Source organism: Stegostoma tigrinum, unplaced genomic scaffold, assembly GCF_030684315.1.
Source record: "Stegostoma tigrinum isolate sSteTig4 unplaced genomic scaffold, sSteTig4.hap1 scaffold_136, whole genome shotgun sequence".
Classification (NCBI taxonomy): Eukaryota; Metazoa; Chordata; class Chondrichthyes; order Orectolobiformes; family Stegostomatidae; genus Stegostoma; species Stegostoma tigrinum.
In genome coordinates, this window is record NW_026728083.1 from 744,433 (window position 1) to 771,954 (window position 27,522).

At 48.4% G+C, this 27,522-nt stretch overlaps 1 long non-coding RNA gene across 1 annotated transcript in view; it reads left to right on the forward strand.

Moving 5' to 3' along the window:
• Positions 1-20,484, forward strand: part of LOC132207728 (uncharacterized) — a 216,774-nt gene extending 196,290 nt beyond the window's left edge. Inside the window, exon 8 of the long non-coding RNA XR_009443755.1 lies at positions 20,281-20,484. This is a non-coding gene — a long non-coding RNA (uncharacterized LOC132207728). The remainder of the gene's footprint in view (positions 1-20,280) is intronic.
• The last annotated feature ends 7,038 nt before the right edge of the window (positions 20,485-27,522 follow it).

Below are 27,522 nucleotides of genomic sequence, written 5' to 3' on the forward strand. Positions count from 1 at the left end.
ATGCACTGACTGAGGGGAATGGGATGCAGTGACTGAGTGAATTGGGATGCAGTAACTGAGTGAATTGGGATGCAGTGACTGAGTGAACCTGGATGCAGTGACTGAGTGAACTGGGATGCAGTGACTGAGTGAACTGGGATGCAGTGACTGAGTGACCTGGGATGCAGTGACTGAGTGAACTGGGATGCAGTGACTGAGTGAACTGGGATGCAGTGACTGAGTGAACTGGGATGCAGTGACTGAGTGAACGGGGATGCAGTGACTGAGTGAACGGGGATGCAGTGACTGTTAAATTGGCTGCAGGGACTGTGGGAAATGGGATGCACTGGCTGAAGGGATTGGGATGCAGTGACTGAGGGTAATGGGATGCAGTGACTGAGGGTAATGGGATGCAGTGACTGAGGGAACTGGAATACAGTGTCTGATTGAACTGGGATGCAGTGACTGACGGGAATGCGATGCAGTGACTGAGGGAAATGGGATGCACTGACTGAGTGAAATGGGATGCAGTGACTGAGGGAAATGGGATGCACTGGCTGAGGGGATTGGGATGCAGTGACTGAGGGTAATGGGATGCAGTGACTGAGGGTAATGGGATGCAGTGACTGAGGGAACTGGAATACAGTGTCTGATTGAACTGGGATGCAGTGACTGACGGGAATGCGATGCAGTGACTGAGGGAAATGGGATGCACTGACTGAGTGAAATGGGATGCAGTGACTGAGGGAAATGGGATGCAGTGACTGAGGGTAATGGGATGCAGTGACTGAGGTTAATGGGATGCAGTGACTGAGCGGAATGGGATGCAGAGACTGAGCGAACTGGGATGCAGAGACTGAGTGAACTGGGATGCAGTGACTGACGGGAATGGGATGCAGTGACTGAGGGAAATGGGATGCACTGACTGAGGGAAATGGGATGCAGTGACTGAGTGAAATGGGATGCAGTTACTGAGGGAAATGGGATGCAGTTACTGAGGGAAATAGGATGCAGTGACTTTTGGAAATGGGATGCAGTGAGTGATGGCAATGGGATGCAGTGACTGAATGAAATGGGATGCAGTGATTGAGTGAAATGTGATGCGTCGACTGATGGCAAGGAGATGCCGTCACTGTGGGAAGTGGCATGCAGTGACTGAGTGAAATGGGAAGCTGTGAATGAGTGAAATGGGAAGCTGTGAATGAGTGAAATGGGCTGCAGTGACTGAGGGAAAGGAGATGCAGTGACTGATGGAAAGGGGATGCAGTGACTGATGGAAATGGGATGCCGTGACTGATGGAAATGGGAGGCAGTGACTGAGTGAAATGTGATGCAGTGACTGAGTGAAATGGGATGCAGTGACAGATGGAAATTGAAGGCAGTGAGAGAGTGAAATTGGATGCAATGACTGTGGGAAATGGGATGCCGTGACTGTGTGGAATTGGGTGTGGTGATTGATGGAAATACATTCACTGTCTCAGTTGAATAGGACTCATTGTCTCCGTGAAATGGGATGCAGTGACTGAGTGAAATGGGATGCAGTGACTGCGTGAAATGGGATGCAGTGACTGCGTGAAATGGGATGCAGTGACTGTGGGAAATGGGATGCACAGACTGTGGGAAATGGGATGCAGTGAGTGTGGGAAATGGGATGCAGTGACTGAGTGAAATGAGCTCCAATGACTGTGTGAAGTTTGATGCAGTGTCTGAACGAAATGGGATGCAGAGACGGAGTGAAATGGGATGCAGTAACTGAGGGAAATGGGAAGCAGTGACTGAGGAAAAGGGATACAGTGACTGAGTGAAATTCGATGCAGTGACTCCGTGAAATGGGATGCAGTGAGTGAGGGAAATGCGATGCAGTGACAGATTGGAATGTGCTGCATTGTCTGTTAAATGGGCTGCAGGGACTGTGGGAAAAGGGATGCACTGACTGAGGGGAATGGGATGCAGTGACTGAGTGAATTGGGATGCAGTAACTGAGTGAACTGGGATGCAGTTACTGAGTGAACTGGGATGCAGTGACTGAGTGAACTGGGATGCAGTGACCGAGTGAACAGGGATGCAGTGACTGAGTGAACTGGGATGCAGTGACTGAGTGAACTGGGATGCAGTGACTGTTAAATGGGCTGCAAGGACTGTGGGAAATGTGATGCAGTGACTGAGGGGAATGGGATGCAGTGACTGAGTGAACTGGGATGCAGTGACCGAGTGAAACGGGATGCAGTGACTGAGTGAACTGGGATGCAGTGACTGAGTGAACTGGGATGCAGTGACTGAGTGAACTGGGACGCAGTGACTGAGTGAACGGGGATGCAGTGACTGTTAAATTGGCTGCAGGAACTGTGGGAAATGTGATGCACTGGCTGAGGGGAATAGGATGCAGTGACTGAGGGTAATGGGATGCAGTGACTGAGGGTAATGGGATGCAGTGACTGAATGAAATGGGATGCGGTCACTGTCGGAAATGGCATGCTGTGACTGAGGTTAATGGGATGCAGTGACTGAGGGGAATGCGATGCAGTGACTGAGGGAAATGGGATGCAGTGTCTGAGTGAAATGGAATGCAGTGACTGATGGAAATGGGATGCAGTGACTGAGTGAAATGGGATGCAATGACTGAGTGAAATGGGATGCAGTTACTGAGGGAAATGGGATGCAGTTATTGAGGGAAATGGGATGCAGTGACTTTTGGAAATGGGATGCAGTGAGTGATGGCAATGGGATGCAGTGACTGAATGAAATGGGATGCAGTGACTGAGTGAAATGTGATGCGTCGACTGATGGCAAGGAGATGCCGTCACTGTGGGAAGTGGCATGCAGTGACTGAGTGAAATGGGAAGCTGTGAATGAGTGAAATGGGAAGCTGTGAATGAGTGAAATGGGCTGCAGTGACTGAGGGAAAGGAGATGCAGTGACTGATGGAAAGGGGATGCAGTGACTGATGGAAATGGGATGCCGTGATTGATGGAAATGGGATGCCGTGACTGATGGAAATGGGAGGCAGTGACTGAGTGAAATGTGATGCAGTGACTGAGTGAAATGGGATGCAGTGACAGATGGAAATTGAAGGCAGTGAGAGAGTGAAATTGGATGCAATGACTGTGGGAAATGGGATGTAGTGACTGAGTGAAATGGGATGCTGTGACTGTGTGGAATTGGGTGTGGTGATTGATGGAAATACATTCACTGTCTCAGTTGAATCGGATTCACTGTCTCCGTTAAATGGGATGCAGTGACTGAGTGAAAGGGGATGCAGTGACTGAGTGAAAGGGGATGCAGTGACTGAGTGAAAGGGGATGCAGTAACTGAGTGAAAGGGGATGCAGTAACTGAGTGAAATGGGATGCAGTGACTGAGTGAAATGGGATGCAGTGACTGAGTGAAATGGGATGCAGTGACTGAGGGAAATGGGATGCCGTGACTGAGGGAAATGGGATGCCGTGACTGAGGGAAATGGGATGCCGTGACTGAGGGAAATGGCATGCCGTGACTGAGGGAAATGGCATGCCGTGACTGAGGGCATTGGGATGCCGTGACTGAGTGAAATGGGATGCAGTGACTGAGTGAAATGGGATGCAGTGACAGATGGAAATGGGATGCCGTGACTGAGGGAAATGGGATGCCGTGACTGAGGGAAATGGCATGCCGTGACTGAGGGCATTGGGATGCCGTGACTGAGTGAAATGGGATGCAGTGACTGAGTGAAATGGGATGCAGTGACAGATGGAAATTGAATGCAGTGAGAGAGTGAAATTGGATGCAATGACTGTTGGAAATGGGATGCAGTGACTGAGAGAAATGGGATGCAGTGACTGTGGGAAACGGGATGCAGTGACTGCGGGAAATGGGATGCAGTGTCTGCGTGAAATGGGATGCTGTGACTGTGGGAAATGGGATGCACTGACTGTGGGAAATGGGATGCAGTAACTGAGTGAAATGGGATGCAGTGACTGAGTGAAATGGGATGCAGTGAATGAGTGAAGTGAGATGCAATGACTGTGTGAAGTGGGATGCAGTGTCTGAAGGAAATGGGTAGCAGTGACTGAGGGAAATGGGAAGCAGTGACTGAGGGAAATGGGAAGCAGTGACTGAGGGAAATGGGAAGCAGTGACTGAGGGAAATGGGATGCAGTGACTGAGGGAAATGGGATGCAGTGACTGAGGGAAATGGGATGCAGTGACTGAGGTAAAAAGGATGCAGTGACTGAGTGAAATTCGATGCAGTGACTCCGTGAAATGGGTTGCAGTGAGTGAGGGAAATGCGATGCAGTGACAGATTGGAATGCGATGCATTGACTGTTAAATGGGCTGCAGGGACTGTGGGAAATGGGATGCACTGACTGAGGGGAATGGGATGCAGGGACTGTGGGAGATGGCATGCTGTGACTGAGCGTAATGTGATGCAGTGACTGATGGAAATGGGATGCAGTGACTGAGTGAAATGGGATGCAGTGTCTGAGTGAAATGGGATGCAGTGTCTGAGTGAAATGGGATGCAGTGTCTGAGTGAAATGGGATGCAGTGACTGATGGAAATGGGATGCAGTGACTGAGTGAAATGGGATGCAGTGACTGAGTGAAATGGGATGCACTGACTGAGGGAAATGGGATGCACTGACTGAGGGAAATGGGATGCAGTGACTGAGGGAAAGGAGATGCAGTGACTGAGTGAAATAGGAGGCAGTGACTGACTGAATTTGGGAGGCAGTGACTGACTGAATTTGGGAGGCAGTGACTGACTGAATTTGGGAGGCAGTGACTGAGTGAAGTGGGAGGCAGTGACTGAGTGAAGTGGGAGGGAGTGACTGAGTGAAGTGGGAGGCAGTGACTGAGTGAAATGGGATGAAGTGACTGTGTGAAATGGGATGCAGTGACTGTGGGATATGGGATGCAGTGACTGAGGGAAATAGGAAGCAGTGACTGAGGTAAAAGGGATACAGTGACTGAGTGAAATTCGATGCAGTGACTCCGTGAAATGGGATGCAGTGAGTGAGGGAAATGCGATGCAGTGACAGATTGGAATGTGCTGCATTGTCTGTTAAATGGGCTGCAGGGACTGTGGGAAATGGGATGCACTGACTGAGGGGAATGGGATGCAGTGACTGAGTGAATTGGGATGCAGTAACTGAGTGAATTGGGATGCAGTAACTGAGTGAACTGGGATGCAGTGACTGAGTGAACCTGGATGCAGTGACTGAGTGAACCTGGATGCAGTGACTGAGTGAACTGGGATGCAGTGACTGAGTGAACTGGGATGCAGTGACTGAGTGAACTGGGATGCAGTGACTGAGTGAACGGGGATGCAATAACTGAGTGACCTGGGATGCAGTGACTGTTAAATGGGCTGCAAGGACTGTGGGAAATGGGATGCAGTGACTGAGGGGAATGGGATGCAGTGACTGAGTGAACTGGGATGCAGTGACTGAGTGAACTGGGATGCAGTGACTGAGTGAACTGGGATGCAGTGACTGAGTGAACGGGGATGCAGTGACTGAGTGAACGGGGATGCAGTGACTGTTAAATTGGCTGCAGGGACTGTGGGAAATGGGATGCACTGGCTGAGGGGATTGGGATGCAGTGACTGAGGGTAATGGGATGCAGTGACTGAGGGTAATGGGATGCAGTGACTGAGGGAACTGGAATCCAGTGTCTGATTGAACTGGGATGCAGTGACTGACGGGAATGGGATGCAGTGACTGAGGGAAATGGGATGCACTGACTGAGTGAAATGGGATGCACTGACTGAGTGAAATGGGATGCAGTGACTGAGGGAAATGGGATGCAGTGACTGAGGGTAATGGGATGCAGTGACTGAGGTTAATGGGATGCAGTGACTGAGCGGAATGGGATGCAGAGACTGAGTGAACTGGGATGCAGTGACTGACGGGAATGGGATGCAGTGACTGAGGGAAATGGGATGCACTGACTGAGGGAAATGGGATGCAGTGACTGAGTGAAATGGGATGCAGTTACTGAGGGAAATGGGATGCAGTTACTGAGGGAAATAGGATGCAGTGACTTTTGGAAATGGGATGCAGTGAGTGATGGCAATGGGATGCAGTGACTGAATGAAATGGGATGCAGTGACTGAGTGAAATGTGATGCGTCGACTGATGGCAAGGAGATGCCGTCACTGTGGGAAGTGGCATGCAGTGACTGAGTGAAATGGGAAGCTGTGAATGAGTGAAATGGGAAGCTGTGAATGAGTGAAATGGGCTGCAGTGACTGAGGGAAAGGAGATGCAGTGACTGATGGAAAGCGGATGCAGTGACTGATGGAAAGGGGATGCAGTGACTGATGGAAATGGGATGCCGTGACTGATGGAAATGGGAGGCAGTGACTGAGTGAAATGTGATGCAGTGACTGAGTGAAATGGGATGCAGTGACAGATGGAAATTGAATGCAGTGAGAGAGTGAAATTGGATGCAATGACTGTGGGAAATGGGATGCCGTGACTGAGAGAAATGGGATGCTGTGACTGAGTGAAATGGGATGCCGTGACTGTGTGGAATTGGGTGTGGTGATTGATGGAAATACATTCACTGTCTCAGTTGAATAGGACTCACTGTCTCCGTGAAATGGGATGCAGTGACTGAGTGAAATGGGATGCAGTGACTGAGGGAAATGGGATGCAGTGACTGAGGGAAATGGGATGCCGTGTCTGAGGGAAATGGGATGCCGTGACTGAGGGAAATGGGATGCCGTGACTGAGGGAAATGGGATGCCGTGACTGAGGGAAATGGCATGCCGTGACTGAGGGAAATGGCATGCCGTGACTGAGGGAAATGGGATGCCGTGACTGAGGGCATTGGGATGCCGTGACTGAGTGAAATGGGATGCAGTGACTGAGGGAAATGGGATGCAGTGACTGAGGGAAATGGGATGCACTGACTGAGGGAAATGGGATGCAGTGACTGAGGGAAATGGGATGCAGTGACTGAGGTAAAAAGGATGCAGTGACTGAATGAAATGGGCTGCAGTGACTGAGTGAAATGGGATGCAGTGACTGAGGGAAATGGGATGCCGTGACTTTGGGAAATGGGATGCAGTGAGTGTGGGAAACGAGATGAAGTGACTGCGTGAAATGGGATGCAGTGACTGCGTGAAATGGGATGCAGTGACTGCGTGAAATGGGATGCAGTGACTGCGGGAAATGGGATGCACTGACTGTGGGAAATGGGATGCAGTGAGTGTGGGAAACGACATGAAGTGACTGTGTGAAATGTGATGCTGTGACTGCGTGAAATGGGATGCAGTGACTGTGGGATATGGGATGCAGTGACTGAGTGAAATGTGATGCAGTGACTGTGGGAAATGGGATGCAGTGACTGAGTGAAATGAGCTCCAATGACTGTGTGAAGTGTGATGCAGTGTCTGAAGGAAATGGGATGCAGAGACGGAGTTAAATGGGATGCAGTAACTGAGGGAAATGGGAAGCAGTGACTGAGGAAAAGGGATACAGTGACTGAGTGAAATTCGATGCAGTGACTCCGTGAAATGGGATGCAGTGAGTGAGGGAAATGCGATGCAGTGACAGATTGGAATGTGCTGCATTGTCTGTTAAATGGGCTGCAGGGACTGTGGGAAAAGGGATGCAGTGACTGAGGGAAATGGGATGCCGTGACTGAGGGAAATGGGATGCCGTGACTGAGGGAAATGGCATGCCGTGACTGAGGGAAATGGGATGCCGTGACTGAGGGCATTGGGATGCCGTGACTGAGTGAAATGGGATGCAGTGACAGATGGAAATTGAATGCAGTGAGAGAGTGAAATTGGATGCAATGACTGTTGGAAATGAGATGTAGTGACTGAGAGAAATGGGATGCAGTGACTGTGGGAAACGGGATGCAGTGACTGCGGGAAATGGGATGCAGTGTCTGCGTGAAATGGGATGCTGTGACTGTGGGAAATGGGATGCACTGACTGTGGGAAATGGGATGCAGTGAATGAGTGAAGTGAGATGCAATGACTGTGTGAAGTGGGATGCAGTGTCTGAAGGAAATGGGTAGCAGTGACTGAGGGAAATGGGATGCAGTGACGGAGGGAAATGGGAAGCAGTGACTGAGGGAAATGGGATGCACTGACTGAGGTAAAAAGGATGCAGTGACTGAGTGAAATTCGATGCAGTGACTCCGTGAAATGGGTTGCAGTGAGTGAGGGAAATGCGATGCAGTGACAGATTGGAATGCGATGCATTGACTGTTAAATGGGCTGCAGGGACTATGGGAAATGGGATGCACTGACTGAGGGGAATGGGATGCAGGGACTGTGGGAGATGGCATGCTGTGACTGAGCGTAATGTGATGCAGTGACTGATGGAAATGGGATGCAGTGACTGAGTGAAATGGGATGCAGTGACTGAGTGAAATGGGATGCAGTGTCTGAGTGAAATGGGATGCAGTGACTGATGGAAATGGGATGCAGTGACTGAGTGAAATGGGATGCAGTGACTGAGTGAAATGGGATGCAGTGACTGAGTGAAATGGGATGCACTGACTGAGGGAAATGGGATGCACTGACTGAGGGAAATGGGATGCAGTGACTGAGGGAAAGGAGATGCAGTGACTGAGTGAAATAGGAGGCAGTGACTGACTGAATTTGGGAGGCAGTGACTGACTGAATTTGGGAGGCAGTGACTGACTGAATTTGGGAGGCAGTGACTGAGTGAAGTGGGAGGCAGTGACTGAGTGAAGTGGGAGGCAGTGACTGAGTGAAGTGGGAGGCAGTGACTGAGTGAAGTGGGATGAAGTGACTGTGTGAAATGTGATGCTGTGACTGTGTGAAATGGGATGAAGTGACTGTGGGATATGGGATGCAGTGACTGAGGGAAATAGGAAGCAGTGACTGAGGTAAAAGGGATACAGTGACTGAGTGAAATTCGATGCAGTGACTCCGTGAAATGGGATGCAGTGAGTGAGGGAAATGCGATGCAGTGACAGATTGGAATGTGCTGCATTGTCTGTTAAATGGGCTGCAGGGACTGTGGGAAATGGGATGCACTGACTGAGGGGAATGGGATGCAGTGACTGAGTGAATTGGGATGCAGTGACTGAGTGAACCTGGATGCAGTGACTGAGTGAACTGGGATGCAGTGACTGAGTGAACTGGGATGCAGTGACTGAGTGAACGGGGATGCAGTAACTGAGTGACCTGGGATGCAGTGACTGTTAAATGGGCTGCAAGGACTGTGGGAAATGGGATGCAGTGACTGAGGGGAATGGGATGCAGTGACTGAGTGAACTGGGATGCAGTGACTGAGTGAACGGGGATGCAGTGACTGAGTGAACGGGGATCCAGTGACTGAGTGAACGGGGATGCAGTGACTGTTAAATTGGCTGCAGGGACTGTGGGAAATGGGATGCACTGGCTGAGGGGATTGGGATGCAGTGACTGAGGGTAATGGGATGCAGTGACTGAGGGTAATGGGATGCAGTGACTGAGGGAACTGGAATAGAGTGTCTGATTGAACTGGGATGCAGTGACTGACGGGAATGGGATGCAGTGACTGAGGGAAATGGGATGCACTGACTGAGTGAAATGGGATGCACTGACTGAGTGAAATGGGATGCAGTGACTGAGGGAAATGGGATGCAGTGACTGAGGGTAATGGGATGCAGTGACTGAGGTTAATGGGATGCAGTGGCTGAGTGAAAAGGGATGCAGTGGCTGAGTGAAAAGGGATGCAGTGGCTGAGTGAAAAGGGTTGCAGTGGCTGAGTGAAAAGGGATGCCGTGGCTGAGTGTAATGGGATGCATTGACTGACTGAATTGGGAGGGAGTGACTGAAATGGGATGCAGTGACTGAGGGAAATGGGAGGCAGTGACTGACTGAAATGAGAGGGAGTGACTGAAATGGGAGGGAGTGACTGACTGGAATGGGAGGGAGTGACGGACTGAAATGCGAGGCAGTGACTGAGTGAAATGGGATGCAGTCACCGAGGGAAATGGGATGTAGTGACTGAATGAAATGGGGTGCAGTGGCTGAGTGAAATGAGATGCAGTGACTGATGGAAAAGGGATGCAATGACTGATGGAAAGGGGATGCAGTGACCTAGGGAAATGAAATGCAGTGACTGAGGGAAATGAGACGCAGTGACTGAGTGAAATGGCAGGCAGTGACTGAGTGAAATGGCAGGCAGTGACTGAGTGAAATGGGATGCAGTGAATGAGGGAAATGGGATGCAGTGACTGAAGTTAATGTGATGCAGTGACTATGGGAAAGGAGATGCAGTGACTGAGTGAAATGGGATGCAGTGACTGCATGAAATGTGATGCAGTGACTGAGTGAAATGGGATCCACTGACTGAGTGAAATGGGATGCCGTGACTGTGTGAAATGGGTTGCAGTGACTGTCAGAAATGGTTTGCAGTGACTGAGGGAAATGGGACGCAGTGACTGAGTGTAATGGGAAACACTGACTGAGTGAACTGGGACGCAGTGACTGAGGGAAATTGGAAGCAGAGACTGAGTGTAATGGGACGCAGTGACTCTGGCGACATGGGATGCAGTGACTGTCTGAAATGGGAGGGTGTGACTCACTGAAATGGGAGGGTGTGATTCACTGAAATGGGAGGCAGTGACTGAGTGAAATGGGATGCAGTCACTGAGTGAAATGGGATGATGTGACCGTGGGAAATGGGAGGCAGTGACTGAGTGAAATGGGATGCAGTGACTGAGTGAAATGGGATGCAGTGACTGACGTACTGGGAAGGAGTGAATGAGATAATAGGGATGCAGTGCCTGACGGGCCTTGGGGTGCAGTGACTGAGTGAAGTGGGATGCAGTGACTGTGGGAAGTGGGATGCAGTGACTGAGGGAAGTGGGATGTAGTGACTAATGGAATTGGCGCGCACTGACCGCATCAGATTTGGTACAGGGTCATGAGCCTGGCCAGGTGTTAGATTTGGAAGGAGGTGATCACCTTGGTGATAGCGATCACAATTCTGAGATAATAAAATGCCAACCTCAGCGATCACAATTCTGTTATGTTTACTTCAGTGATGGAAAGGTACAGGTGTACACCACTGGGCACGAGTTATATCTGGGGGAAAGGCAATTACGATGAGATTTGGCAAGATTTTGGGAGCATAGGATGGGGAAGGAAACTGCAAGGGATGGGCACAATAGAAATGTAGAGCTTATTCAAGGAAAAGTTCCTGTGTGTCCTAGATAAGTATGTACCTGTCAGGCCGGGAGGAAGCTGCAGAGCGCGGGAGCCGTGGTTTACGAAGGAAGTGGAATCTCTGGTCAAGAGGAAGCAGAAGGCTTCTGTTACTGTAAGATGTGAATGCTCAGTTAGGGTGCTTGAGGGTTACAAGGTAGCCAGGAAAGACCGAAAGAGAGAGCTCAGAAGAGCCAGGAGGAGACTTGAGAAGTTGTTGGCGGATAGGATCAGGGTAAACCGTAAGGTTTTCTATCGGTATTTATGAGAAAAGTAAGATTAGGCCCAATCAAGGATAGTAGTGGGAAGTTGTGTGTGGAGTCAGATGAGATAGGGGAAGCGCAAAATGAATATTTTTCAACAGTATTCACTCTAGAAAAGGACAATGTTGTCGAGGAGAATACAGAGATACAGGCGACTGGACGAGGTGGGATTGAGGTTCACAAGGAAGAGGTATTTGAAATCCTACAGAGGGTGAAGATAGCTATGACCCCTGGGCCGGATGGGATTTCTCCTCGGATCCTCGGGGAATCCAGGGAGGAGATTGCCGAGCCTTTGGCATTGATCTTTAACTCGTCATTGTCTGCAGGAATAGTGCCAGATGACTGGAGGATAGCAATTGTGGTTCTCCTGTTCAAGAAGGGGAGTAGAGACAAACCTGGTAATTATCGGCCAGTGAGCCTTACCTCAGTTGTTGGTGAAGTGTTGGAAAAGGTTCTAAGGGACAGGATTTATAATCATCTAGAAAAGAATAAATTGATTAGGGATAGTCAGCACAGTTTTGTGAAGGGTAGGTCGTGCCTCACAAACCTTATTGAGTTCTTTGAGAAGGTGACCAAACAGGTAGATGAGAGTAAACCGGTTGATGTGGAGTATATGGATTTCAGCAAGGCGTTCGATAAGGTTCCCCAAAACAGACTATTGTACAAAATGCAGAGGAATGGAATTGTGGGAGATATAGCAGTTTGGATCAGAAATTGGCCTGCTGAAAGAAGACAGAGGGTGGTAGTTGATGGGAAACGTTCATCCTGGAGACCAGTTTCTGGTGGTACCGCAAGGGTCGGTGTTGGGTCCACTGCTGTTTGTCATTTTTATAAATGGCCTGGATGAGGGCAGTGAAGGATGGGTTAGTAAATTTGCAGACGACACTAAGATAGGTGGAGTTGTGGGTAGTGACAAAGGATTGGTTGCAGAGAGACATAGATAAGCTGCAGAGCTGGGCTGAGAGGTGGCAAATGGAGTTTAATGCAGACAAGTGTGAGGTGATGCACTTCGGCAGGAGTAACCAGAAGGCAAAGTACAGGGCTAATGGTAAGATTCTTAGTAGTATAGATGAGCAGAGAGATCTCGGTGTCCATGAACACAGATCCTTGAAAGTTGCCACCCAGGTTGACAGGGCTGTTAAGAAGGCATACAGTGTTTTAGCTTTGATTAATAGAGGGATCGAGTTCCGGAACCGAGAGGTTATGGTGAAGCTGTACAAAACTCTGGTGCGGCCGCACTTGGAGTATTGTATACAGTTCTGGTCACCGCATTATAAGAAGGATGTGGAAGCTTTGGAAAGGGTGCAGAGGAGATTTACGAGGATGTTGCCTGGTATGGAGGGAAGGTCTTAGGAGGAATGGCTGAGGGACATGAGGCTGTCTTCATTAGAGAGAAGAAGGTTGAGAGGTGACTTAATTGAAACATATAAAATAATCAGAGGGTGAGATAGGGTGGATAGGGAGAGCCTTTTTCCGAGGATGGTGACGGCGAGCACAAGGGGGCAAAGCTTTAAATTGAGGGGTGAAAAATACAGGACAGATGTCAGAGGTAGTTTCTTTACTCAGACAGTAGTAAGGGAATGGAACGCTTTGCCTGCAACGGTAGTAGATTCGCCAACTTCAGGTACATTTAAGTGGTCATTGGACAAGCATATGGACGTACATGGAATAGTGCAGGTTAGATGGGCTTGAGATCGGCATGACAGGTCGGCACAAGATCGAGGGCCGAAGGGCCTGTACTGTGCTGTAATGTTCTATGTTCTATCTTCTATGGCTAGTGCTCCGTGTGTTTTAACTTCCCGACTGGACTACTGTGAGGAACCTTCTTGAACGCCTTACTGAAACCCATATATGTCCATGTTTCTGCCTTAATCAATGCTCTTCATTACTACTTTAAAAAACTCAATCAAATTACATGATTTATGATTTCCTGTGCACATGTGTCCTCGGATCCCATGGACTCTTTCCTGTTCTAACAGTCTTCAAATGGGGAATCTTGTCAAAAGCTCTGCTGAAGCCCAAGTAGACTGTATCAAATGCATTGCCCTCATCCACACACCCAGTTAGCTCTTCAGTCATAGATTCATAGAGTCATACAGCACAGAATCAGGACCCTCACTCCTAATCATCTGGACTGATCAGGTGTCCCAAACTTAACCGGTCCCATTTGCCTGCGTTTGGTATCCGTCTAAACCTTTCCTCATTGTGTACCTGTCCAAATGTCTTTTAAATACAGAAATTTTATCTGCCTCTACCACGTCTGTTGGCAGCTCATTGCATTCACGCACCACCCTCTGTGTGGGAAAAGTTGCCTGTCGGGTCACTTTTAAATCTTTCCCCTTTCACATTTGAACCTACTCCCTTCTAGCTTTGGACTCCCCTACCTTGGTTATTCCCCTTATCAATGCCCATCATGATTTTTTACACCTCTGGAAGTCACCCCTTCGTCTCCGATACTCCAGGGAAAAAGTCCGAGCCTATCCACCACTCCTCGTAAACCCTCCAGTCCCGGCAATGACCTTTTGTAATTATTTTTGCACTCAGTATAGTTTAACAGCATTCTTCCTACGGCAGGATAACCAGAATTCACTGAAGTATTATGACATAGAACATAGAACATTACAGCGCAGTACAGCCCCTTCGGCCCTCGATGTTGCGCCGACCTGTGAATCCAACCTGAAGCCCATCTAACCAACACTATTCCATTACCATCCATATATTTAGCAATGTTCATTTAAATGCCCTTAAACTTGGCAATCTACTCCTGTTGCAGGCAGGGCATTCTGCACCCATACTACTCTCTGAATAAAGAACCTCCCTCTGACTTCTGTCCCATATCTGTCTCCCCTCAATTTAAACCTATCTCCACTCGTGCTCACCATCACCATCGAGGAAAAAGACTATCGCTGTCCACCCTATCTAATCCTCTGATCATCTTGTATGTCTCTATTAAGTTGCCTCTTCACCTTCTTCTGACAAAAACAGCCTCAAGTCCCGAAGCTTTTCCTCATAAGACCTTCCTTCCACACCAGACAAGATCCTAATAAAACGCCTCCAAATCCTTCCGATAATGTGGCGATCAGAACTGTACGCAATAGTCCAAGCGCGGCCACACCAGTGTTTTGTACAGCTGCAACATGACCTCATGGCTCCGAAACTCAATCTCTGTACCAATAAAACCTAACACGCCATACGCCTTCTGAACAAGCCTATCAATCTGCGTGGCAACTTTCAGGGATCTACGCACATGGACACCGAGATCTCGCTGCTCATCCACACCACCAAGATTCTGGGCAGCACGGTGGCTCAGTGGTTCGCACTGCAGCCTCGGGCAATTGTCTGTGCGAAGTTTGCACGTTCTCCCCGTGTCTGCTTGCATTTCCTCCTGGTGATCCGGTTAAGGCGGATAAGGGAGGGGAGGGGCACATGTGTCTGGTGGCGGCATCCTGCTGGTGGTGGTGGAAATGGTGCCTGAGGTTGGTATGGATGTGGGCATGTGGGTTGATAGGTAAGGTCAAGTGGAACCTGATTGCTATCTTGGGAGGGAAGAGAAAAGGTGAGGGCAAAAGTGCTGGGTTGGACACAGTTGAGGGCCCTGTCGACCACGGAGCCGGAGAATCCTCAGTTGAGGAAGAAGATGGACATTTTGGAGGCTCCCTTGTTGATGTTGGCCTCATGAGAACATGTTCGATGGAGATGGAGGAAGTGAGATAAGAGGTTGGAGTCTTTACAGAAAGTGGGGTGTGAGGATATATAGACCAGGTAGCTGTGAGAGTCAGAGAGTTTGTAATGGATATTAGTGCGAAGCCTACCCCCAGGAATGGAAGCAGAAATGTTGAGGAAGGGAAGGGTGGAATCAGAGGTAGAGCAGGTGAAAGTGAGGGCAGGATGGAAATTGGAGGCGAAGTTGATGAAGTTTTCCCATTTCAGACAAGAGAGAGAAGCAGCCGGATGATATCATTGATGTATCGGAGAAAGTGTCGTGGGTGGGAATGTCCCACGTACCCCGTGAAGAGACAGGTTTAACTCGGGCCCACGCAGGTGCCCGGAGCTGCGCCTCTTACCCGAAGCAAATGAGAGGAGTTAAACAACAAGTTGTTGAGGGTGAGGATGAGGGCGACCAAGTGGAGGAGGGTGGTGGTGGGAGGGGAATGTTCAGGTCTTTGCTCCAAGAAGAAGAGGACAGCCCTAAGAACCTCCTGGTGGGGAATGGATATGTAAAGGAATTACACGTTCATGGTAAAGAGGACGCAGCTGGAACCGGCAAACTGATGTTTTTAAAACTGCGTAAAATGTCAGAGTATTTCTGGATGTACGTGGGCAGTGCTTGGACCAGGGGACAGAAGATTGAGTCAAGGTCAGAAGAGATGAGTTCTGTGGGGCAGGAACAGGCTGAAACAATGGGTCTGCCAGGACAGTCTCATTTGTGGATTTTTAGGGGGACGTAGGAGCAACCTGTGGGGAGCTGTGGCCTTTCAGCTTGGAAACAGAGGGGGAAGATCACCGGATAGACCAAGATCAGTTACTGTAGTAGATACAATGGCCCGGTGCGGTCATGGTCCAGGAGAAGTCGGAGGAGGTATCTGAGAGCTGGCGCTCAGCCTCTGCAAGGTAGACTTCAGCTCACCAGACCACAACAGCACCACCTTATCGGCAGGCTTCATAACAAAGTCAGGGTGAGATATGAGTGCATGGAGGGCAGTCAGTTGGGCAGGACGTAGGTTGGGTTTGGTGCAGGGAACAAGGAAATTGAGGTGATATCACGTCGACAGTTCTCAATGAACAGATTGAGTGCACCTGCATCCCCACCTTCACAATTCTGCACTGAGGGTGTCTGCACTGAGGGGTGCCATTAACTGTATATTTTTCCGTAATAGTTGATTTCCCAAAGTGGAGCATCTCACATTTAATGGATTAAAACCCACTTGCCGTTTCTGCAACTGATCTGTATCCTTTTATGACGTCTACACTCATCACGATTCTCCCAATCATTCCATTGTCTGCAAACTTGCAAACCCATCCATCTATATTTTCACCTCAGTCATTTTGTATAGACCACAAACAGCAGAGGTCCCAGCACAGATCCCTGCGGAACACCAATCGTCCTGGATCTACAGCCTGAAAAGCACCATTCCACCTCTTGCCTCTGTCTTCTCTGGGCAAGCCAGTTGTGAATCCAAGCATCCAAGCCACCATGGACTCGGTGCATCTTAATTTTCTGGATGATCCTATCATGAGGCATCTTGTTGAAAGTATTGCTAAAATCCATGAAAACAATATCCACTGCTTTACCTTCATTGATCACATTCGTCACCTCCTCAAAAAATTCAGTCAAGTTAGTAAGACATGACCTGCCCTGCACAAAGCCATGCTGACTGTCCCTAATTGGGCTATGCTGTTCCAAATACAGATAAATACAAGAATTCTCTCCAATAGCTTCCAATGAACGATGAGAAACTCGCTCGTCGAGAGTTTCCTGGATTGACCCTATTTCCCTTCTTGAACAGAAGAAGAACATTTAGCAACTTGCTAATCCTCCAGTACCCCTCCAGTGGCTACCAAGGATACAAAGATATTGCTGAATGCCCCGACAATCTCCTCTCTCACCTCGCTCAAAAACCTTGAGTAGATACCATTGGGTCCTGAGGACTTATCCACCTTAATGCTCTTTCTTGATTTCAAAATGCTGTTGTCATATTCGCATGCTCCACACAAATCCCACTATCCTCCACACCCTTCGCCTGAGTGAATAGTGATGCACGGTACTCATTTAGGATCTTGCCCACATCCTCTGCTTCCAAACACAAGTTCCCTCCTTTATCCTGAATGGTCGTACCTTCTTGCTATTTATCCCCCTGTTTTAGATGTATGCACAGAATGCCTTGGGATTTCCTTCAACCCTCCTTGCCAAGGTCATTTGATCGCCTTTCTTTTTCTGCTTTCTTTATGTCAGCCCTGTTCGATTTTAGCTTCCTAAACCTGACATATTTTTGTTTTTCCCTTTTGACTAACTTCACAACCTCCCCAATTATCCAAGGGTCTTTTACCTTGCCATCCTTGTCCTTCCTCCTTCCTGATCCTAAACTCATAAGCAGGCCTTTAAACAATTCCCATATGGCAAATGTGACAGCTCCTCCCAATTAACACTCCCCAGCTCCTACCTAAAATTGATACAATTTACTCTCCCCCAAGGTCCTGACTTATACTTCTTCATAGCAATCTTAAAATTTAAGGAGTTGTGATCACTATTTCCAAAATGCTTTCCCACCCTTCTCACCAGTTACCTGACCAGGACAAAGTCCAGTATGGCCCATCTTCTATCCACATACTGTGTCAAGAAACTCTCTTGGATAGACTTAACAAATTCAGCCTCATTTAAACTATTGTTGCAATGGAGTCCCTGTCAATACCGGGGAGGTTAAATTCACTGACTGTGACAACTCTGACTTATTGCATCATTTCACAAGCTGCCTACATATTTGTTCCTCAGTGTGTCAGTGGCAAAAGGGGAGCAGGCTATTAGTTTAATCTGATCAGAGTGATTGTGTCTATCTTATTTTTGAACGCTACCTCTGTTGCCTCAGTGGGCAAGCCCTCCAGAATGTCCTTTCTAAGTACAGATGTAACATTTGCCACAGGTTAGGAGTGCACCTCCTTCTTTTATCTTCCCCTCTATCTTGACTAAAGCAATGAAACCCTGGAACATTGAGCACCCAGTCCTGTCTCTGTCTCAACCAACCCCCTGTAATAACCTCAACATCAGAGTCCCATGTACTGATCCAGGCTCTAAGCTCATCTGCCTTACCTGTAATACTCCTGGCAGTGAAATAAACATACTTCAGCTTGTTCGTGCCATCATGTTCATGTACCTGTCTCCGACTGCCATTCTTTTCTGATTTATTGGTCCTAGCATGTACCTGCCATCAATTCATCTACTTGCTGACCTGCTGCTCTGGTTCCCAGCTGCCTGCCAGTCTTTAAATCCTCCCAAGTAGCACGAGCAAACCTCCCTGAGAGGGTATTTGTTCCCGTTCAGTTTAGGTGCAACCCATCCCTCTTACACAGGTCACCCCTTGCCCAAGAAGCGGTCGCAATTATCCATGAACCTGAAAGCCTGCCCCCAGTACCAGCTCCTTCACCAATGCATTCATCTCACCTATCTTTCTCTGACTTAACTCACGAACATGTGGCACTCGTGGCAACCCATAAATTATTACCCTCTCGGTCCTGCCTTTCAGCCTCTTTGCTAACTCCTCGTACACAGTCCGCAGGATCTCATCCCCATCCCTCTTTCTACCTACGTCATTGGTACCAATGTGCACAATGGCCTCTGGCTGCTCACCCTCCCCCTTAAGAATTTCTTGCAACCACTCAGAGATGTCCTTGACCTTGGTACCAGGGAAGCAACACACAGCCCTGGTATCTCAAATGTGGCTACAGAAACTATGCCCCCAACGAATGAGTCTCCAACCACGATCACTCACTTGGATTTGCCTGACCCTGTCCCACAGCAGGGCGGTTTGTACCACGGACCTGGCTGCTGCTGATTATATAACCGTTCCAGTTTAGTTTTAGATCAGTGTTAACCTTGATTAAGTGGATAGCCAAGCACCTCAGTGGGCGACAGTACAGGAGAATTAAATTCTTAAGCTCACGGATTCTGTGAGAGTCAAAGACAAGCACTGAATTGTTCTTACCTCATTTCCAACACCTGGCCCATTGCCCTGCATGGCTTGGATAACACTTGCACATTTAAAAAAAATGTAAGGATGATGTGAGGGTAAGGACATGGAATTTTGTGATATGGTCATATTCTGTCTTGTTGGAGCTGATTGCTGCTTCGCACTTGTATGGTGCAAATGTTACTTATCCTTTCTCAGGCCAAGCCTGATCGTTGTCCAAGCCTCACTGTATTTTCTCATCGTTGACTTCACTGTTGGAAAAGTCATGAATTCTGCTGGACACCTGGACAATATTCAATGAACGTTCATGTCTCCACTTTGGTTCAAATGAAGACATGACTTCAACCAGTGCAGGTATCCAGTGAATGCCACTGACTCAATTTTCTATTCCTCTGCTGAACACCACATTCAATCAGAAGTTGCCTTGGTGGAAATGACAGATTGCAGTTTCCTTCCTTTTCAAGCTCAGGATCTCTGATCATATTTGTGGTAAATCCTGAATGAGGTTACGAGAAGTGTGGGCATGACGAAAAGTAAACTGAGCCTTAGTGTGCAACTGTTTGACAGCACTGTCATCCAGATGTTGCATTACTTTGCTGATGATTGAGAATACATTGAGGTCATAATTGGTCAGGACAATTTGTCTGCCGATTGCGTGATAGGTCATCTTTCTCTGAAATGTGAGTGTTGCAAGTGTTTAAACATGTACTGGAAAACATTTACTGTTGGTGTGGTGACCTTGGGGCACATTGTTCCAGTACAATTTGTGGGATGCTGCCAGGTGCCATGGCATTTGCAGTATCCGGAACATTCAGTCTTGTCATTGCATGAAATAATTTGAATTGCGTGTAAGTTAAGATCTGTGATGCCTCCTCAGGATGAGGGCAAGAAGATCATCCAGACTGGTGAATGGTTTCATCTGCTCCTTCACCTTTTGTTCATAACATCTTGTAATAACTGCCATGTAGCCTGATGAGAAACTAAAGCTCATCTTGATTCATTTGCATTCGAAGGTGCCTATTTTTCCCAAACAAAAGGACCCATCACTGAGCGGGAAGTATGGAGAATGTTATAGACATCAGTGGTGAGATAATGCTGGATCTTGACCAGCAAAACCATTGTTGTGTTGGTGAAATGCAAACAAAAATCTATATGATGTAAACTTTATTCTCAGCTAATCCCTTTAACAAATGACAGATTCTGATGTTGGTTCCTGGAAAGCCTCCATTGTTGGAGGACGAGAAGCCGTATCCACTTGAAGCAGCACAGGCTTCTGCGATGACTGTGGAAACCACTGCTTATGCCTTGCTTCAAGCGTTGTCAAGGAATGATATTGACTATGCAACACCGATTGCGAGGTGGCTAACGATGCAACAGAACTATGGTGGTGGATTTCACTCGACGCAGGTAAATGCTTGAGATCACAACAACAGGCATTCAGATATTTCCATTGATCATGTTACTAACTGGTGGTTGTTGCTGTTTGCAATCAAACTGGACACTGCATTTTCATCTGCAGGTTTGGTGCATTGGCACAAATACCAGTTCTTCAATGGTGTTAATCCTTGGTTAAATTCTTACATGCACTTTGCCTGTGCATCAGTTTTCCTTTTGGCATTGTCCTTGAAAACTACCTGTTTCTGGAAACCTTCACTTACTTGTCATAGGATCATTGAGGGACAGCGTAATAGAGTGCTATGGCAATGGAACAGACCCTTCAGCAAATTGTATGTGCCCTCACAAGATGCAAGTCCCAAACTATTCTCATCACATTTCCCAGCTCTCGACCCAGAGCCTTGTATGCCTTGGCATTGCAAATGCCCAATCAAAGACTTGTTAAATGTTATCATGCTTTCTGCCTCTACCACCCACACAGTCGGTGCGTTCCACATTCTCACCACAGGTTGGGTGCAAAAACAAGTCAGCTTCCTCAAGAGATCGTAGGAACTTGCCAATGCTGGAGAATCTGAGAGAACAAGGTGTAGAACTGGATGAACACAGCGGGCCGAGCAGCATCAGAGAAGCAAGAAAGCTGACGTTTCGGGTCGAGACCCTTCTTCAAAAATGGGGGAGGAGAAGGGGATTCTGAAAAAAATAGGGAGAAGTGGGGAGGCAGATAGAAGATTGGTAAAGGAGAAGTTAGGTGAACTGTCCTGTGCTGTCCACTCACTGTCCCCTGCTCCAGAATCATAGAATAAGAGAATTCTCCAGAATTAGACCATAAGGCCATGAGACATAGGAGTGGAGGTAAGGCCATTCGCCCCATCAAGTCCACTCCACCATTTAAATCATGGCTGATGGGCATTTTTACACCACTTCCCTGCACTCTCCGCGTAGCCCTTGATTCCTTTTGAGATCAAGAATTTGTCAATCTCTGCCTTGAAGGCGTCCAACATCCCGGCCTGCACTGCACTCTGCGGCAATGAATTCCACAAGCCCACCACTTTCTGCCTGAAGAAATGTCATCTGATTTCAGTTTTAAATTGAACCCCTCGAATTTTAAGGCTGTGCCCACGGGTCCTCGTCTCCCCTGCTAACGGAAACAACCTCCTAGCGTCCACCTCTTCTAAACCATACATTATCTTGTAAGTTTTTATCAGTTCTCTCCTCAACTTTCTAAACTGTAGTGAGTCCAATCCCAGGATCCTTAGCCATTCATCGTAGGTTAAGCCTACCATTCCAGGGATCATCTGTGTGAATTGAACAAGCACTTCATTCCATTGTGTCTGTAACCACTGAAGCCACACTAAGTTCACATTCGGCTCATGTTTTAGCAATAGGCCCGTTGCCTTGAGTGTTATTTCATTTTAAGTGCTGTACCAACCCTTTTTCTTTAATGTGAAAAGATTATCCACCACCTCAACTAAAGTCCCAGACAATGAATTCCAAACCCCCAGCACCTTCTGGGTGTCTTTTCTTTCCTGAAATTCCTTCTGAGCCTTTTAGCTTAAATGTATGTATCTCTTCCCCCCCGTCCCCCCGACCTCCTACCCCATGAATGGTCGTTCTGCTTCCCTCGCCGAGACCCATCAGAATGCAGACCATTTTTTCAGGACCTTCTTCAACCTTCCCTATTCGGAAGAAAACAAGCCAACCTTATCCAGATAAAACAGTGATGCTGCCTGGCCTGCAGTGTTCCTCCAGCTCCACGCTGTGTTATCTCAGACTCCAGCATTGACAGTTCCTGTTATCTCAAACTTATCCAGTTTCTCCATCGAGTTAAAATGCTTCACTCCCTCAGAACATCCTGATGAATGTCCTCCACACATGCTCAAATGCAATCACCTCTTTTCAATAATGAAGAGACCATTAGAACATAGAGCATTACAGCACAGTACAGGCCGTTCGGCCCTCGATGTTGTGCCGACCTGTCATGCCGATCTGAAGCCCATCTAACCTACACTATTCCATGTACGTCCATGTGCTCATCCAATGACGACTTAAACGTACCGAAAGTTGGCGAATCTACTACCGTTGCAAGCAAAGCATTCCATTCCCTTACTACTCTCTGAGTCAAGAAAGCGCAATGTCCAGTTTAGAATAACAAGCTCACAAGAGAGATGACCTGGTTTTAGATATCACTCGGGGCCACAGACTCAGAGACAAAGCAAGACGACTCTGCGATTTGATGTAGAAACTGCTGACACTCCGAAGCCTGCAGCCCTCCTCCAATTCTCAAGTCAGAAGTGTGTCAATGACGGTGCAGATCCAACAACACTGAAAACAATCTTGAGTCTAGGCCAAAGCAGCCCCTTGATTGGCACCGTATCCATTCTCTCCACAGCCAACTCCAAGAGACAATAATGTGTCCCTGGACAAGATGCACTGCCACATTTTTTACCCACTATTCTGACACACACCTTTCCAGACTAAGAAAACTCATCTTCAAGGGCAAGGACATCAGACATGGTAGCACTAACCCCAGTAAAAATCACCTCCAAGCTACTCACAAACTTATTTGGAAATGAATGGTTGTTACTGAGTCAATCTTCGTAATCTCTTTTGGAACAGCATTGTGGGTCTCTGTACAGCAACATGAAGCTGTTCAAGAAGTCAGTTCATGCTGGACAATCAGCAACAGCTATGTCTCATTAAAGAATAAATAAATCGGAAAGAAATCCATCTGAGAGTCACAGGCAAATGGGTACTTTTTTTGTTCACTCAGCAGATTGTGGGCTATCACCAATTTTGAAAATGACAAATGAAGCTTTTGTTTGGGTGGGTATTGACAGCAGCTGCCCCCAAAATAAAAAGAAAATGGGAACTGCAGATGCTGGAGAATCCAAGATAACAAAGTGTGGAGCTGGATGAACACAGCAGGCCAAGCAGCATCTCAGGAACACAAAAGCTGACATTTCGGGCAGAGACCCTTCATCAGAAAAGAGGGAGGAGGAGACAGTTCTGAAATAAACAGGGAGAGGGGGAAGGCAGATTGAAGATGGACAGAGGGGAAGATGGGTGCAGAGGAGACAGACGAGCAATAAGGAAGGAGAGGATCAAATATGAAGGTAGGCTAGCTAGTCATATTAGAAATCACAGTGAAAGCTTCTTCCAATACATAAGAAACAAACATGAGGCAAAAGTAGACACTGGGCCGCTCCAAATTGATGCTGGAAGGCTAGTGATGGGAGATAAGGAAGTAGCTGAAGGACTTAATAAGTACTTTGCGTCAGTCTTCACAGTGGAAGACATGAGTAGTATGCCAACACTTAGGGAGAGTCAGGGGGCAAAGTTGAGTACGGTAGGCATTACAAAAGAGAAAGTGCTAGAAAAGCTAAAAGGTCTAAAAATTGCTAAATCTCCTGGCCCCGAAGGGCTACATCCTAGAGTTCTGAGGAAGGTGGCTGAGGAAATAGCAGAGGCTTTGGATGTGATCTTTCAAAAGTCCCTGGAGTCAGGGTAAGTCCCAGATGATTGGAAAATTGATGTTGTAACCCCCTTGTTTAAGAAAGAATCAAGGCAAAAGATGGAAAATTACAGGCCGATTTACCTGACTTCGGTAGTTAATAAAATTCTTGAATCATTGTCAAGGATGAGATTTTGAAATTCCTGGAAGTGCAGGGTCAGATTAGAACAAGTCAGCATGGATGTAGTAAGGGGAGGTCATGCCTGCCAAACCTGTTAGAATTCTTTGAAGAGGTAACAAGTATGTTAGCCCAGGGAAACCCAGTGGATGTTATCTATCTAGACTTCCAAAAGGCCTTACGTAAGTGTCTCACGGGAGGCTGCTGAGCAAGGTGAGGGCCCATGGTGTTCGAGATGAGCTACTGGCTTGGATTGAGGATTGGCTGTCTGATAGAAGGCAGAGAGTTGGGATAAAAGGCTGTTTTTCGGCATGGCAACCGGTGACGATTGGTGTCGCAGGTTTCGGTGTCGGGGCCGCAGCTGTACACCTTACGTATTGATGATCTGGATGAAGGGACCGGGGTCATTCTGGCGAAGTTTTCCGATGATACGAAGATAGGTGGACAGGCAGGTGGTACTGAGGAGGTGGAGAAGTGGCAGAAAGAGTTAGACAGTTTAGGAGAGTGGTCCAGGAAATGGCTGATGAAATTCAATGTGGGGTTTTGCACTTTGGTAAAAAGAATACGGGCATGGACTATTTTCTAAATGGTGAGAAAATTCGTAAAGCTCAAGTACAAAGGAATCTAGAAGTGTTGGTCCAGGATTCTCTAAAGGTTAACTTGCAGGTAGAGTCCGTAATTAAGAAAGCGAATGTAATGTTGTCCTTTATCGCAAGAGGGTTGGAATATAAAAGCAGCGATGTGCTTCTGAGGCTTTATAAAGCTCTAGTTAGGCCCCATTTAGAATACCATGTCCAATTTTGAGCCCCACAGCTCAGAAAGGACATACTAGCCCTGGAGCGTGTCCAGCGGAGATTCACACGGATGATCCCTGGAGTGGTAGGTTTGACATATGATGAACGGCTAAGGATCCTGGGATTGTACTCATCAGAGTTTAGAAGGTTGAGGGGAGATCTAATAGAAACTTACAACATAATGTCTGCCTCGGAAGTGGTGGACGCTAGGAAGTTGTTTCCGTGAGGCCGGGAGACTAGGACCCGTGGGCACAGCCTTAAAATTAGAGGGGGTAAATTTGAAACGGAAATGAGATGACAATTGTAAAGCCAGAGAGTGGCGGGCTTGTGGAAATCATTGCCCCGGAGTGCAGTCGGGGCCAGGACGTTGGATGCCTTCGAGGCAGAGATCGACTAATTCTTGATCTCACGAGGAATCAAGGGCAACGGGGAGAGTTCAGGGAAGTGGAGTTGAAATGCCCCTGAGCCATGATTTAAATGGTTGAGTGGACTTGATGGGCCGAATGGCCCTACTTCCACTCCGATGTCTTCTGGTCTTAAGTTAAAGGGGCGGACATGAAGCCAGTAGAGGTGAGTGTGGGTGTGGAGGTAGGGAGGGGTTAGGTCAGTCTGGGGAGGACGGACAGGTCAAGGGGGCGGGAAGAGGTTTGGAGGTCGGGAATGGGGGTTTGGCTTGAGCTGGGAGGAGGGGATCGGTCAGAGGAAGAACAGATTAGGGGACGAGCTGGGCTGGTTTTGGGATGCAGTGGTGGGAGGGGAGATTTTGGAGCTTGTGAAATCCACGTTGATAGCATTGGTCTGCAGAGCTCCCAAGGCTCAGTTAAGGAAGGACAATAAACACTGGTCAGTCAGTCATACATCCAGCAAAAAAAGTTTAGTTTTTTTTAAAAAAAGGATGCACCTGTTAATCAAGTGGCAAAGCATTATCGAGTTTTGAGAAGATTTGTAGCTCAGGGTTGAGGTTCTGGATGTAAGATTGCTCACTGAGCTGGAAGGTTAGTTTGCAGACGTTTCGGCCCCATTCCGGGTAAAATCTTCAGGGAGCATCCGGGGAAGCGCTGGAGTTAGGTCCCGCCTTCTCTTTAAGTGTTCCGGTTTCCTTGGGTTGGTGATGTCATTTCCGGTTCCTTTTCTCAGAGGATGGGAGGGGGATTTAGCGCCAACGTGTTCTCCCGAGTGTAGTTTGTGTGTGGCATGAACTGCCAGAGGAGTGACAGAGGCTGTTATACTCACAGTAATGAGAAGTCACCTGCAGGGACACATGAATAGGAAGGGGCTGGAGGGATATGGGCTCCAGGCTGGCAAACAGAACAAGTCAGTTACGGTGTCTGGTCGGCCTGGAGGAGTTGGACTGAAGGGTCTGTTTCCCTGCTGTACAACTCGACGACTCTGTCTCTCTCTCTCCCATTTTCTCCAAACCCACCCCCCGCCACACACACAATCTCTGTCTCTCCATCTCTCTGTGTGTGCCTCACTCTATGTCTCTGTCTCTCTGTGTCGTCTTGTCTCTGCCACCTCGCTGTGCACTTCTGTCTCTCTCCTCTCTCCTCTCTCACTCTGTCTCTTTGGTCTCTGTGTGCGCCCCTCTCTATCTCTCGTCTTGTATCTGGCTCCCTCTGTGTGTGCTTCTGCCGTTCTCTCTCCCCTGTCTCTCCGTCTCTCCCTGTGAACCTTTCTCTGTCCCCTCTCCCCCGCCCCCGCTGTGTCTCTCTTCCTCTCTATCCGAGCCTCTCCACCCGCTCAGCAGGGAGCATTGTGAGTTTTTTTGAACGAAGTTTAAAAATCTCTATTTAAACCCAACCCATCCGCAATCACACTGCATTTCTGATCCCCTCTCTCTCTCTCTCACACACACACACAGACACACACACACACACACAGAGTCTGTCTCTTTCTCCCTCTCAGTAAATCCCCTTCCTCTCCTGTTCCTACTCACGCCTTTCCCCCGCTCTCCCTCGGCGACGAGTCCGCTGTCTGGATCCCTTTTCCCAGGAGGGTTCTGAGGACCCAGCTGTTCGGCAGCGGGGATCATCGCACCACGCTCCCGGACCCCTACAACCTCATGTTCTCCAGCGGCCTCCAGCATGACCACCGGGCTGGGAGCAGGCATCCGGGCTGCTGGAGCGCTCGCTGCTCAGTGGCTCGGCCCTGCGTCGGGAGCGGGGATCCAAGGTGGGAGAAGGCCTCTTCACCCAGCGCCTGGGCACAGCTGCCTGGCACCGAGCCCGCGCTCCCCGAGCATCCGGCCACGGGTCCGCGACGCCTTCCGTAGCTGAGCAGCCTACAACTATGTCCTCCTGCAAGGTTAGCTGGGGGTGGTGGTTTGGGGTGAAGGGAGGATTGGGGACATGTGCACGGTCCCTGTTTCACATCGTGCGCCGCTCCTATCCCAAAGCGAGGTGTTGGGAATGGATGTTTTGGGGGTGAGAATTCCCCTCCCCGGGTGAGGTGAAGGCTGGGGACATTGGGAGGGTGTCTATTATCCAGCCTTGCGCTGGTTTCCGTAGCCGACCAGCCTGCAGCTCTCGTACGACATGGTAAAGGGAAGGAGGCGGATGGGATGGGGTCGGGGTTGGAGGATAGCCGTCCTGGAAGTGAGTGGACATGGGGAGAGTCACTAT